Genomic DNA, 14,379 nt, shown 5'->3' with positions numbered 1-14,379 from the left:
TGATTTCAGTTGTAAACATTTTTTTCTTTCCCAATCCTGCACCACCTCCATCCACACTGCTGTTTAATCACAGGTTAATTTAGTAAACACACAGACTAAACCTGTGATTGCTCATTGAATTTTAAATTCATTGCTCATTACTGCCATTTGGAAACCACACCACCTGCTTTATTGAAGAATCGACTGTTTTCTTCAACAAACCCAAATATATGCTAATTTGGCATTGATTTTCTTAAGCACCCCTCTGATGAATGTTTAGATTGACCTTTTTGATAAACGACTTAATCGGCAGAGCTAAGTAGCATCATTTGGAATAGAGATTTGCGCTGATCTTTTGTCATATTTCAGGGAGTCTGTAAATAGCTTGCTCACTCTAGCAATAATTTAGTTTCCTGGTTGCTTGCCGTTTGCCAGAATAATACTTTCCTCTCCGTTTGTCCCAGTTCTGTCAGGAAACACTGAACTTTTTTACTTGAGAGCATAATGCCTTTGCAAAGATTTGAAAATCCAGAGTGTGACCTGCTCTTTTTTAGTTCAGAGAAAAGTCGACTCAGATATTTTAAATACCATTCTGTTATGCATCACTGAAAACCTGAGCAGGGAAAAGTTGCTGCGTAAAACATAGACACCACAAGAACATTCGGAACAAACAAGTCACACGCAGTGGGCCGCTGTGGGACAACGCTTCACCATCAAGCTGTGGTTTCAGCTCTGTGCAGTTTTTCCAGCATGCACCACTGATTCTCAGTTGCCTGCGACTGGCTCATGAGGAAAGGAGAACAAAGACAAATTTGTAGTGCACATTCTAACGTGAACCTTAAGCAGTGATTAATAATTTTATGCCTGTTTTTCAGAGGAAGAAAAAAAACAGTTGGTTTTCAAAATTCAAGGCAAGTTTATGAGGAGAACAAACTTGTTATTCATTGGGGGCTGATTGGTGTAATAGAAGGTTATTTGGGGAAAAAAACTCTGCTGTATTCAATAAGCAAATTTAAATTTGAACATGGTGTTTCTGACATTGTAGATCTATGTTAGGAATTGACACGTATTTGGATGTAGAAAACAAAGAAGAAAACCATTTAAACATTAGCATCTCCTCATTCTCAACCACTGCTCTTCCTCCAGTCTTGATGCAGTCCCTGCACATGCTGCACTACCCTTATTGACTGCTTTCTTCCCCTGCACTCTACAGTGTAGCTCATCCCTAACCATCTCAGTTGGGTTTAGGATGTGTGATTATTGACTACAGGTCTCCTGATGGATAATTCCATTACCTGGTCAAACAGTCCTGACAGGTGTGTGTTTGTGTGTTTTGGCTCATTATCCAGTTGAAAAATAAACGATGGCTCTCACTAAGCCAAAAACAGATTGGACCGTGTGTTGCTGCATAATGTCGTAGTCAACATTACGGTACTCTTCAGTGGCTACTTTGAGGAATGTATAACATGGAACCTAATCCCTGTGTCTGAAATCATTCACTCACTCTCTAACCCATACTCTCTATGTAGGGTCTCGCTATATATTGAGCTCAATCCCAAAAGCTTTTGAACACTACATTTATCATTGTTTGACGTGCAGTTAATGACGTCACTGCTGTCATATCATTATGTGTCAAGCTGCTGCAGCTCCCCTTGTTAACCCATTATAGTTAACGTTTCACTAAAACGTGATGATTTTGTAAACAAAAATGTGTGATGTTGACTAAAAAAAATAAAAAATAAAATGATGTTTAAGAAAAAGTTTCAAAAATGTGTCTCATTAACAGACACTAACTGCCATTAACGGCAGCGCCCCTATAGATGCAATGCATGATGGGATATTGGATCGTCACTACTTTTCACAATGCTTTATGGGAAATTCTAAGTGCCCTGCGTAGGGTATGTAATTTGATCACTAAGTTTCGGACACCACTACAAAATGGCATAACCCCTATAAAGGGCCCTATATAGGAGCCATATACAGTAAGACCCTATATGGGAGGCGATTTTGGACACAGACTTGTTTTAATGTTGCGAGTACACTCAAGCTTTGACTCTAAATACAGTTAGTTTGTTGTTTCCACAGAGACGCTGTGTGGATTAAATTCTACTTAGTGTTACCGTGGTAACCAAAATATCAGCGTCCAATCAAAACTCAGCACAGACGCCTCTTAACAAAAGTGTCTGCTCTGTTTTGATTGATGTCAACTTTCTCTAATTGCGTTCGAGCGCCGCATGTGGCTGCCAACGTTCATCCCTTCTCAGATTATGGAGGGTATGTACGTGACAACAGCAAGCGAAGTCTCCATGGTTATTGCCACTGAGTGGTGATGAAAATGGTGATTAACCGCTTTAGTTTGAAACATACTCTTTAAAAGTGTCTAAATTGTAAAAATAATTAAGAAAAGGTGAAGAGCTGTTGTGTGATTGATTGCATCAACAGATTTGAAAAGCAGGCGGAGATATATTTTTACAGATATCTTTGACTCCCAAAGATAGGAGAAGTAAATGGATCACTGCATTACCAAGAAACAACTGGAATCCAGGCACAGAAACCTGGTCAGGTTTCCGTTTAAATATAAATATATATATAAAAAAGTATAAATGTTGAGTGTGGTTTTGGGCGGGCTGCTGAGGTAGCTCACCTAGCAACACAGCTAACAGCAACTAGCACTGTTGGTCCTGACCTGACCGCCGCTGACGGTGAGTCTTAAACCATTGGTCTGAATCCTCTCTGTGCATCTTTAGTTTGGGGAGGTGATAAATGACAAACGTGGTATCAGTGTACCACAGAGACAAAGACCTGTGGGTGGAGAGAACCAATGTTTAGTACGAGGCCAAAGGTGAACTTGACTTAGCTGACGGCTCTAAGCTTCACACGTAGATCACCTGGTTTCTTGGTGAGTCAGGTCATTCAATACTCGGTGTGTAGTACTCACACACTCTGTGCTGAGTTGATGGACTCTCCTTGACTCCGCTTCCTAGTTACTGTTGCTCAGTTTCCAAGACACAAGACATCAACTAACCCCCAGCTAACAAGTAAGGCCGATGTTTGAAAAGCCCCTAATGTTATATGTCACATTAAAATTACTTTAAAACGTTAAATAATAGAAGTAGTCGAGGTTCCAGTATTATCAGTAAACCAACAAAGCAGAACATTGGATAAGATAGATCATACCTCAAAATGTACATGTTTCTCACTAATATCATTTATGAACAGTAGTTTAGAAATTATATAAAGGAGGTTCACTTAATATTCAATTAACAGACTTATTTCACATATGACTGGTTCATTCAGCTTAGACAAGATAAATACAAGTTGGTAGAAATCTTATCAGTACTGAAAATGTGGGTCAAAAATGTCTTTTGGCTTCAGTATACTCATCATTTAAAACTACTGAAGTTCCTATAGTATACTGCTCTAATGCTCTACGTAGAGCAGCGGTTGTCAAAGTATGAAGCGTGCCTCCCCTTGGGGGCGCCAGAGGACTTCAGGGGAGGCGTGGCGTGGGAAAAAAAGATAAACCTGAAAAAAAGTGTTAACATCTGGTTCAGTTACTACAGAAGAGGATTAGGGCCACGGTGAGGAAAAAAAAGTGAATTCTGACTTTTGAGTTTAAAGTCAGAACTCTGAGATTAAAGTCAGAATTCTGAGAAAAAAGTCAGCCCCTTGGGGATACCAGAGGACTTCAGGGGAGACGTGGCGTGGGAAAAACGATAAACCTGAAAAAAGTGTCAACATCTGGTTAGCTAACTACAGAAGAGGATTAGGGCCATGGTGAGAAAAAAAAAGCGAGTTCTGACTTTTTTCTCGGAATTCTGACTTTAATCTCAGAAGTCTGACTTTTGAGTTCAAAGTTAGAATTCTGACTTTTGAGAATTCTGAGAAAAAAAGTCAGAAATCTAAATTCTGATTTTTTTCCCCTCAGAATTCTGAGATTAAAGTCATTTAAAGTCAGAACTCACCTAATCCTCTTTTATCGAACTATGCTAAAAATTCAACTTTCTGAATGCCGTCCCATAATCCCCGTTTACATAGCGGGTTAATACAGCCCCCTTTCCAGTTGACCTATTACGTCAAATAATAAACAACAGTAGTCGTTCATATGGCAGACTGGCATTTCAAACATCAAGGTGGATAACAGTACAGCTTTTTTTAATCTCTTAAGTAATGTGCACACTAATTATGGTGCAAATAAGATGGCATATCTCTCAGGTGGTTTTTCTACTGACGCTATTTACCTTCTTGTTCTGTGACTGGCTTCCTTGGATGTTTTTGTCCCGGGGTCGCACGCCAGCGCCGCAGTTGGAGCATGTGCACATGTTTTGTCTAGTTAAATCCCAATGTTATTTGAAGGAGATAAGGAAAGTATGCGACCATGTAAATCCCATCGTCGTATTGATGCTTTAAACTTTAAAGACCAACACATACAAAGCATCAGCAGTAACACTAAAAATATGTGTGTGTGTGTGTGTGTGTGTGTGTGTGTGTGAATAAATAAATAAAAGACCTGTAATCCTAATCTCTACTGTGTGTAGTTTTGTGTGTGTCGACTGACCTGCAGATGATGTCGATGTCATTTTATGGTTTATGTGGTCGGCTTAGGTAATATTAGGGAAAGATTATAGTTAATGGAAACCAATATTGCGTACTAGTAAAGATATGTGTAAAAAGATTCCAGCAATAGACCAATAAGTTCTATATAAGTACATAACCATATATTATAAAAGTGATCTTTGGTGCACAGAGTCTTGAAACGGCCTCTGTCCTGCTGCTTCAGGACAGTGGTCGGTATATTTGAAAAAATATGCGATTTGTGTGAGATGAACTGTGCCTCACCTAGAAAGGGAATGAGAGCAGAGTCAGACGACAAACCTCAGTCAAGTCAGATGGTTTCCAGCAGGTTTCTGTTTTGAAAATAAAGAACAGACAGTTTGACAGTCCGCAGTAATTAACAGTGACATGAACTACAACCCAAACCTACATGCACGTTTTACATGACTGAAACATTCCAGTCTGTTTCCCCCTTAATTCCTGATTGACATAAATAAATTAACTGTCAAAAATAATATTGTATGTGTGTGTTTCTAACTTAGTTTCTCAGCTGTCTTAAGGGTATTTTTACTTCTCCATGTGGCAGCTCTGATCCTAAAAATTATTAGCAAAAATGGAAAAAAATAAATACTATCTAATCCTAGTTAAGTACCATGAGGGACACCATATTGTATATCTGTTACCTAACAATAGCAAACATTAAAAGATGATGAATAATATTATAACAGTGCAATCCCTTTCAGGCCATCCACAAAAATTCCATTTATTCAGTAACAGCTTATGATACTTTGTGTCAAATGCTGCACAAAAATCCAACAACACATCTCAAACCATATTTTCCCTCGTCAATTAACTGACTCACGGATAAAGAAAAAAAAACATTTATCAGCCCCAACAGATACAGTATGTATTGTTACTGAATGAATAAAGCAGGAAATATCCAATTAATATTCTCTTTAAACAGACAAAGGGAGCCACAGAAAATGATTCAGGTACACAGGGTGTTCAGGGTGTTTCACTGCCTTGCGTCAATTTGCCTGTTTAAACAGACTCCAGCCTTCTGTCACCCTGAGCTCCAATTATCAGCAATATAAATATAAAACGAATCAAGCATGTGAGCTATTAGCTACATCTACAGTGACATGACTTAAATGCAGTACGGTTTCCCCAGTGAGTCTTTCCAGAAACTCTTGTACTGAACTACCCAGTCCAAGTTGTGTCCTGTTTCTCTGACTTATCTTGTGTGTTTGTGAGCAGCCTCCACAGGTAGTCCAGAGGGACTTCAGACATGACCGCAGGGTATGCTTTTAGGGCACAGGAAGTAGTGGCAGCTTAACTCTGACCTGTCTGGGAGAAACTTCACTAAACCCTGCTACTGTCTCAGGGGACTGGAAGGCTGGCTGCCGCTGCTGCTGCTGCTGCTACAGCTAATGGTGATAAAGAATACACAGCCAATTTGTACTCACTTTGTTTCTTCAAGACAGTGTTTCCATCTCCATTTAGACCTTGCAGGGGACATATTTAGTGCTCGAAAATTTGCCCCACGTATGCTCTGGAAAATCATTTGTATGCTCCACACTCTATTTTGGGACGGGATAATTATGTGGATGTGGATTTAGTGATGTGTTTCAAATCTTCACGCACAGATGCTTCTCTAATGCTACTCTGGACAAGTGAGAAAGAAAAATGGAGGGAGGTTTATGGGGTACATGTCTAAAAATACATTGTGCACAATTTTGAAAGTCATTCATCCTGCGAAGTTGAGATGTTCGATGTGATGATTTAAATATCAGAGCACTCATTAGCCACGGAGACTTGCTAAATGCAGCAGCGCTAACAATAAGGATCTCCAATGTGTGTGTGTGTGTGTGTTACTACCATTATGTCTTCATTTCTTTGGCACACCGGCACACTGTGGCACCGCATCTTGGAAGATTTCTCATTAGTGTGTCCGTGTTGTTGCGCTCCGAAACGGATCATTAGTTATTGTTTGGGTTTCTATCATTATCGCACAGCACCGCTTGCGTGAGGGATACGTCTGTGGGAATGTAGAAACAATGTGTAAACACTTTTACTTTTGCTCAGATTTATTTACGTGCGTCTCATTTTAACAGAGAGGGACTGAGATTACGGTGTTCTCTAATCTACTCCAGGCAGGGAGAAACAGGGAATTAAATGGATTCAAGATTCAGGAAGTTTAGTGTCATAGACACAGCAGAGCTTACGCTGTGCAAAGTCTGACTTTGCGAGTTCCCGTCACACAGCTATGATAAACATCAAAACTTAACTGAAACTAAAGGAATAAACTTACTTTGAGCATTGAAAAATGAAATCAATAAAGTAAGTGAGTAGGCATATAAGGTATAATTGTCACAGCGGTAGGACATTCAGAATCTGCAAGTATTGTTATGGTTATTCTAATGTGTAAATGTCACAACGTCGCTGAAAGGTGAGGATGAGTAAGTGACCTTCAGTAGCCTGATGGTCTGTGGACTCTACATGTGTCACATATCCAAGGACAAGAGGAAAGAGGACATTTGTGCAGACGTGAGCAGGCAGGCAGACCGTTTTTTCTACCTATATTGGTTAAGGTCACAGTGTCACATTGAGGACTAGGAGGGACTCAGGGTTCAGTGTCTTTCACAAAGACTCGTCAGCATGTGGTCCATATGGCAGGGATGTAACTGCTAACTTTCTGGTTCTTGTCCAATCCGCTCCATACCTACTGAGCCACATCCACCCGGTGATCGTAGAACCAAAATAGTGACTCAATAGCGGGTCGTGACATTAAACAGGAACAGTCTGTATTGTCCATCTCTCTGGTAAAACCATACCACACTTAGTCACATTCTAAGTTCTAACATTGTTCAGAAATAATGGTTTTGAATTTGCTTTGGAAACCTGTTAATGACCTATATGACAACTGGTTTTGTGTGTGTTGTGTTCTTTTCTTGTGTAATCAAGCACTATAAAAAGTATCATATTACAGAAATTTGGGCTATCAAAACGCCATTTTTTATAATGTGTTGGGGTTATGGTTGTATTTAAATGCTGAAATCTGAAGGAGGGGTTGTAACAAATAATTTTACCCCGGAGACCAGAGTAGTAATAAACCCTGTACTGTCAAAAGTGCCAAAAATCTCTAAAGAAGAAATAAAGAAGAGGAAAGCAAGTAGGAAAAAAAAGCAGAAATGGATGAAGAAACAGGTCTTTTGAAAAGCCAGTTCTGCTTCAAAGCCCTGCCAGATGGTTCTCTCGACAAGACCAAACTTCTCCGCATTTACCGTCGACATGAACGGAGTTACCAGCAGATCAAGCACACACTTGAGAGAGTTCTTTGCTCACTAGAGAGCTTTCTGATTAGCTGACATGTTGATAAAAATATCCCTTTCAGGTGCATTTAAAAAAAAGATGTGAAAGATGAATTCATTTGCATTTAACTGACGCTATCTATGGATATCATGCCATTGATTGCAATGAAATATTTTTTTATTTATTGAGAGCCCATATAGGAGAAAATATTTGCACTAAACTGTACACTAGAGAACGGGAAACATCTGTACATAATAAATTCAATTCAATTCAGAGAACTTTATTTTTCCATTAGGATATCCACATCTAACATATCAGAAGTAGTAGATAAAAGGACTTGATAAAATAACTTGCAAAGCACAGCTTAGTGGTAATCAGTAAAAAATTAAGAGTAAGTAAGTATCTGACATCCTTGCAAAAAGTGCAAACAGCTAAGTACATAGATAATTAAAAGATCCTAAAGGGGTAGTAGTTAGATAAAATGGCCCAGTCATTCATGAGTCTGATGAGTGTGGGCACGAAACTTGACATTTCTCTCTGGGTTCTGAAAGTCAGTGACCTAAGTCTCTGGTGAGTGATATCTGAGGCTACCTGTGGTCCCTAAACCCTAATATTATATTCGCTGAAAAAGTTCCAAGCTTCCTTGCTGAGATCCGCAGACCGTCCACATGCTACTGCTATTTTGTGCCCGTAAAGCATGTGCATTTGCGTACGTACAGCGTCATTAGCCAGCATGTAGACAGATTCCCGTCTGACTTGCTGTTGGCTCCAAGAACAAGTGAGGCCTTTCTCCTAATCAAGCCCCTAGTGACAGGGGGCGTAGGCGTTCACCACATGTTCCAGAAGGATCTGCACTCAGTCACTGCAGAAACTGTGGCTAAAACTCTGACTGTTTATTCAGTGAGAATAAATTACAAGAATTTGATTCATTCAATCAAGTAACACACAGAAAGTGTTGTGTCATTGTTTAAATTAAGCCCATTCATACGAGCTGGGAATCCAACAGGAAGTCAGTCACCAGGAATGTAGGTTCCACGTGTTCTCCGGGTGCTCGGTTGAGAATGGCACTAATGAGCCGCCAAGTAATCCAGTATTTTGGCTTTAATGTACTGTAATCGTCACTCAGTATATTTACAGTATTGCACTGTTATTACAAGTTTTAGAAGTTTTGGACATGCCCACAGTACAGCATGAATATGCACCTCAGTCATTGTTTTTCTTTCACTGTAGCTGCATTATACCCACTTTCTTGATTCCAGTCACATCTGTGAATTATACACAAACCAATTAGGCCAACAGCCTGTATGGCTGGGTCAGAGGTGCATGTCCGAAAGGCAAACTGACATTTCTGGTTGGATGGAGAAACAAATACGGAATATTGTAAGGTAAGTGGTCGAAGGAATGAAAAAGGCTATCAGCGTTGTTATCAGCGAGTTATTTTGTGTAGTAAAGACATATGACAGAGAAAAATGACAAATAAACAGTTCAAATGTGTCTCATCTGAGCTGAACACCACGGAAACACAAAGGTTCAAATCCATCTCCATGCTCATTTTCATTGTTTCGGGAAACGTGTGCAAACACCAGAATAAATCTTAAGCGTCGCTGGTCTCGATCCAATTTCAAACGCTGGTTAAAGTAAACAAAACAGATATAACCTGAAGATGACTGCTCACCTGGCAGACAAGCCTGAGAAAATACCATTTCAGTTAATACAATTTGCGGACGGAACTTATTTCCTGAACAATTTATGACTTGAAAATGTGCCATAAAATATTCATAATGCCTGTTGTTGAGAAAGAAAGTGTCTCCCCTCAATTACAGAGGCAATTTTTATGCATGAGTTGGGCAAACATGTTTACCGCATATACCTGCTACAGTTGGACCCAATGATTCAGTCCCATTCATCATCCCAACCAGCTGGGTGACACGGGGGTGGACGGCATCGCGTTGGGGACGGGAGCCGCTGAGAGAAATGGCTGAAGGTTACGCACACTTCCTCCGCTCTATTTGCTGATTAAAATTCACACAGTGTTTTACAGAGGGGTGAGCTGAGGTGAGCTTCCGAGATGCATCACGCTGCGATTCAGATGTCGTACTGCGGCGCTGTCTTTTTCAAAGCACAGCTCTGACACAAATCAGGACATAACACTTTTCATTCAAATACAACCTTGGATACTATTTCTTGTCGTTTCGGCAGAGGTGTCCGTTGCTGCAGGAAGCCTTTATCAGTGTTATCCTTTTTATCCTTTTCCTGATGTTTCACATATCATTGCTTGGTGCTTTGTTTGTGAATGGATGCAAAATACAGAACTTGGGGGAGGCAAAACAAGACATTGCTCATAAAAAGTGTGCCAATAAAACTACTCTATATAGAGTATAAACTGAACTCACCTCACATTAGATAACAATAATGTGTATCATTATATATAAATATTCAAGTAAGTTGGTTCTTAACTCACAAAGCCACTCTCTCAACATTAGCACAGCTCAGCTACTTGGTCTCTCAGCAGCTCATTCAGGAGATGATTTGCTTTTCTTGTCCTGCTCACTGCACCTTGGGAAGGGATGCTCTATTTCTAGACAGCATTAACATCGGCCTATTCATTTTGTAAAGAGGTGTGAATTAAAAAGAACAAAAGGGCGACGAGTTCTAAAAGGAGGAGCATAAGTGGGTGCTACTCACAAGAAATGTAACATAAAGGAACTACCAAACATAAAACAGATGGGAGAAGCAGCCCTAAGCCTAGTGTATGTGTACATGATCAGTTCAAATTAGGGTGACCAGACGTCCTCTTTTTGAGACCTAAAAAAGTTGTCTGGGATTTTGTTCTACTCAAACATGTTTACATCGAAACTGCATTGCGTTTCTGTGTGTGGGTGTGTGTGTGTGTGCGTCTTGCTGAAAGGTTCTCTTTTTCAGAAACTCAAATCTGGTCACCCTAATGGAATTTCTACATGAATGCAAGACATCTGGCAAACAGCTTTGACCTTTCCCTAGCTCCAATGTAGAGCAGAAGGGAACACTACTCTCCACAAAAACATTACAAAGACTCTATTCAAAAACATGCAGCTAAACACTACAATCTTGGAGCACATACTGACAAAAAGACAAGCTGTTCACCACAGTGCACTGCTGCCTCGAATGGCAGCAGGACAAGGCTTTTGAATGGGATTATTGATGAAGACAATAACCTGATTGATGGCACTTGGACAACGGACGAATTGTTGGAGATGAAGGTGGATCAGGGGAGGAACCGGGAAGCCTGGGACCAATCTTAATCAGGAGGTTAAGACTGACTTAAGCAGACAGATCTGCTTAAGTCATCACACCTGGATAACCTCCTGAGATGGTAGTGGATTTCTGGAGGTCAGGCCCCACCTGCAGCCCATAACCATCAATGAGGAAGTGTAGGTGGTTCAGACCTGTAAGAACCTGGATCACAAACGAGACTGATCAGCTAACATATAGTCAGTGTACAAAAAAGCTCAGTCATCTCTATTTCCTCAGGAGGCTAAGATTTGATCATATCTGTACACAATATTAGGAAGGTGGTCGTAATTTTATGCCTGGTCAGTATAAATAAGAGGTATTTCTTCTTATAAGTGCCAGCTGCTCTGAAAAAGAATGAAGGGAACTTTCACTGATCATGAGTAGCAGGCAGTGACTCTCTAAGGCTTCACGTTAAAACAGCAATTAGTAAATGTGCCTATTTGTTCATCTTTAACACTCTAGCATTGCTGCTTAACACTGGCAGAAGAGTCTGTACTTAGCCCTGTCTCCACCAACGTTAACTATGTGCGTGTTCTGGCACGGTTCTGCTGTTCAGAACTTCAACTTGTAAACTTTCTGAAAATGGATTTACTCGTCTATGGGCTAGAGAGCAACACCATTACCGCGCTGCATGCATCTGCTTTCCTGGCCTCCTCCTCTTAAAGCTCCCTCTTGTTTATTCTGAATTTCTGTCTGGGACCATGGAGCAAGGAAAAAGTTTATTTCCTCCACGGACCACTGGTGCTTCAATTTCAAGTCTGTAATGAACCTTTGTTTTGTTTTTTCGTTCTTTGGATTACAGCTGGATATGGCAGATTGGATACACTCTACCTGTGTGTGTGTTTGTCTGGTTCTTCTGTGTTCTGCTGGTGTGGTGGAATCACAGAGAGGAACAAGCAGAGAGCGGTGAAACTGATGAAGCTCCATCCTGGACCGTCCTCTGAACAACTGAACAACTCCTCTCAGCATCTGTGCGAGACTGAGACTCTGAAGCAAGAGGCAGCACTTCCCCTTAAAGCAGAGGTCTTCAACGTTTTTCAGGCCAAGGACCCCCAACTGATGACGAGATTAAGTAGGGACCCCCTACCTCCTATACGTGTTCTTTATTAAACTCAGTCTAGTGCAGTTTATAAATATACATTATTATCATCATTTTGCATTCAATGTTAAGCTATTCAAAAAATACATAGGTTCAAATTTCACACATGTGCAACAATAGGTTAGCCGTGCAACTGCCATAAACATAGATACATTTACCTTTAAACACAGCTAAATGTAGTAGGAACAGTGAATCACTGAAACATTTTGGCCTCGGTAGTTTGCTGATGGGAGTGAGCTGCACTTTTAGCTTCTTTTTTGCTAATACCCGAGCGTGCATCTGGGATTTCATCTGGGGACTGAACAGGCTCTTGGCCAATTGCGGGATCTGTATCGCTGACTGAGTGAAGTGCTGACTGATAACCTCGATTTATCCCTTTTCTACAATATGTTGGATATGTGTTAATGTGCATTTAAAGAAATTCAATTATTGAAGGGAAAATTAAAAAATATATGAAAAATATCCAATCAACCAAAGATTTTGTGACCCCCCTGCAGTACCCCTAGCAGACCCCCTGGGGGCCATGGACCCCCTGTTGAAGACCTATACCTTAAAGCAGTCGGTCTTCTCTCAAGAACAGTACACATACCTCAGCTATTTTTCATCCTCGTGTCATTTCAATGCAATACTGTTACTAGAGTTGTCATTGTCATTCATGATATTCATGAATGTCTGTAGTGTTTATCCAGTCTCCACCACTTATCCAAGCTTCTTTTCACTTAACTCCATAACTTGGGTCACCAGACCATAGTTTGTTAGTCGCTTAAACTCGGTACAGTGACTAAATATTTCTTGTCCCGTTAATATATTTAATATTTATAATATATGTTTGTTTAAATAACTTAACTAATTTTTAATTTTAACTTAACTAAATAACTAATTTTTTTTTCTCTTGTATTTTTGCTCTGTCTTTGCCCTGCTGCTGTACAGTAAGGGGGCTTAACATATGACTGTAACATGGGCTAAAAAGCACCATAGTTGAGATCATCGCTTGAACCATAGTTCATTTAAAAATATTGTGCATCAGTGCAGCTTTAAGTCGAGACAGCGCTTAACGGCCGTGATTTAGAATTTGATTCTTATTAGATAATATCTGTCTGTTTAAAAAAAAAAAAAAAAACAACTTATCAAAATTGTAAACAGTCTTGTCACAGACAGGTGTGCTATCTGACTGATCGGAGCCTTTGAATAGTGCCCTGCTGCATTATTTCAGTTTTGAAACAGACTTTCTGACAGAATACGATGTCCTGGTCGTCTCACCTGAGGCTTTTTCAAACAGTCTGGCAGAAACTAAATTTGGATTTTGCATTTTATCCTCCCCCGGGTACTTCCAGTAAACACAAACATGTTTAAGCCTTTGTCAGATTGGGATGATTACTTGTCAAGTGAGCGACGCATTAGGTGAGCATTTAAAGTTTGGGCTGGCACGACTGCAACGAGGTAAAGATAAAAGTTTAAAACCATGTACACAAACAGACTTTAATTTATTGAAATGTGTGTTTGTTGATAAGGCTGCGAAAGGGGGAGATTTATATTTCAGGTTTTTGAAGATAAGAGTTTTGCGTCTTTCTTGTGAGAGACCCGGAGTAGCTAGTATTGACATGCTCGCCGGACAAAGCTATCGACGGCAGACAGAGGCGATTTTGGTGCCAAATCTCTCATCACGTATAAGGTCAAACTCAGAGTACTGCGGGAGTCCTTGAGCTGAGAGCTGAGTAGTCGGAGGTGGTGAAGGGAGAATCAATTGAGGTGGAGAGGCGCTGAAGCGGCACGAGGAGCGCGATGATTGGATATGTGGAAAGAGAGTCGTTGAATTGCACGGAAAGTTTAGGAGGGCTCAGGAGTAATGGAGGTACATCACTGGAGGGAAAGTCAAGCGGACGTGGGTCTGAGTCTCCTCCTCCGACTCAGGAAACACTCAAGGTTGAGACTGTACACATTTAAACAGGAAACAAAGGAGTGAAGCTGCCTGACTTTGTGTTAAACCCGAACAAAATATTGATTACTTGCAAGAGCATTTCAACTTCTGCTAAAGTTGATGTTCTCCTGAGCTCCATTTGACATCAGAAATATGGAGCATTATTTATTCATGACAGCAGCCAGGGATATATGAGGATGGGAATTAACGATAATGTGTGACACCCACATAGGAAAGCACCATA

This window comes from Mugil cephalus, chromosome 17 (assembly GCF_022458985.1).
Source record: "Mugil cephalus isolate CIBA_MC_2020 chromosome 17, CIBA_Mcephalus_1.1, whole genome shotgun sequence".
NCBI classification, from domain to species: Eukaryota; Metazoa; Chordata; class Actinopteri; order Mugiliformes; family Mugilidae; genus Mugil; species Mugil cephalus.
The sequence above is the reverse complement of the archived record's forward strand: the minus strand, read 5'-3'. Positions refer to the sequence as shown.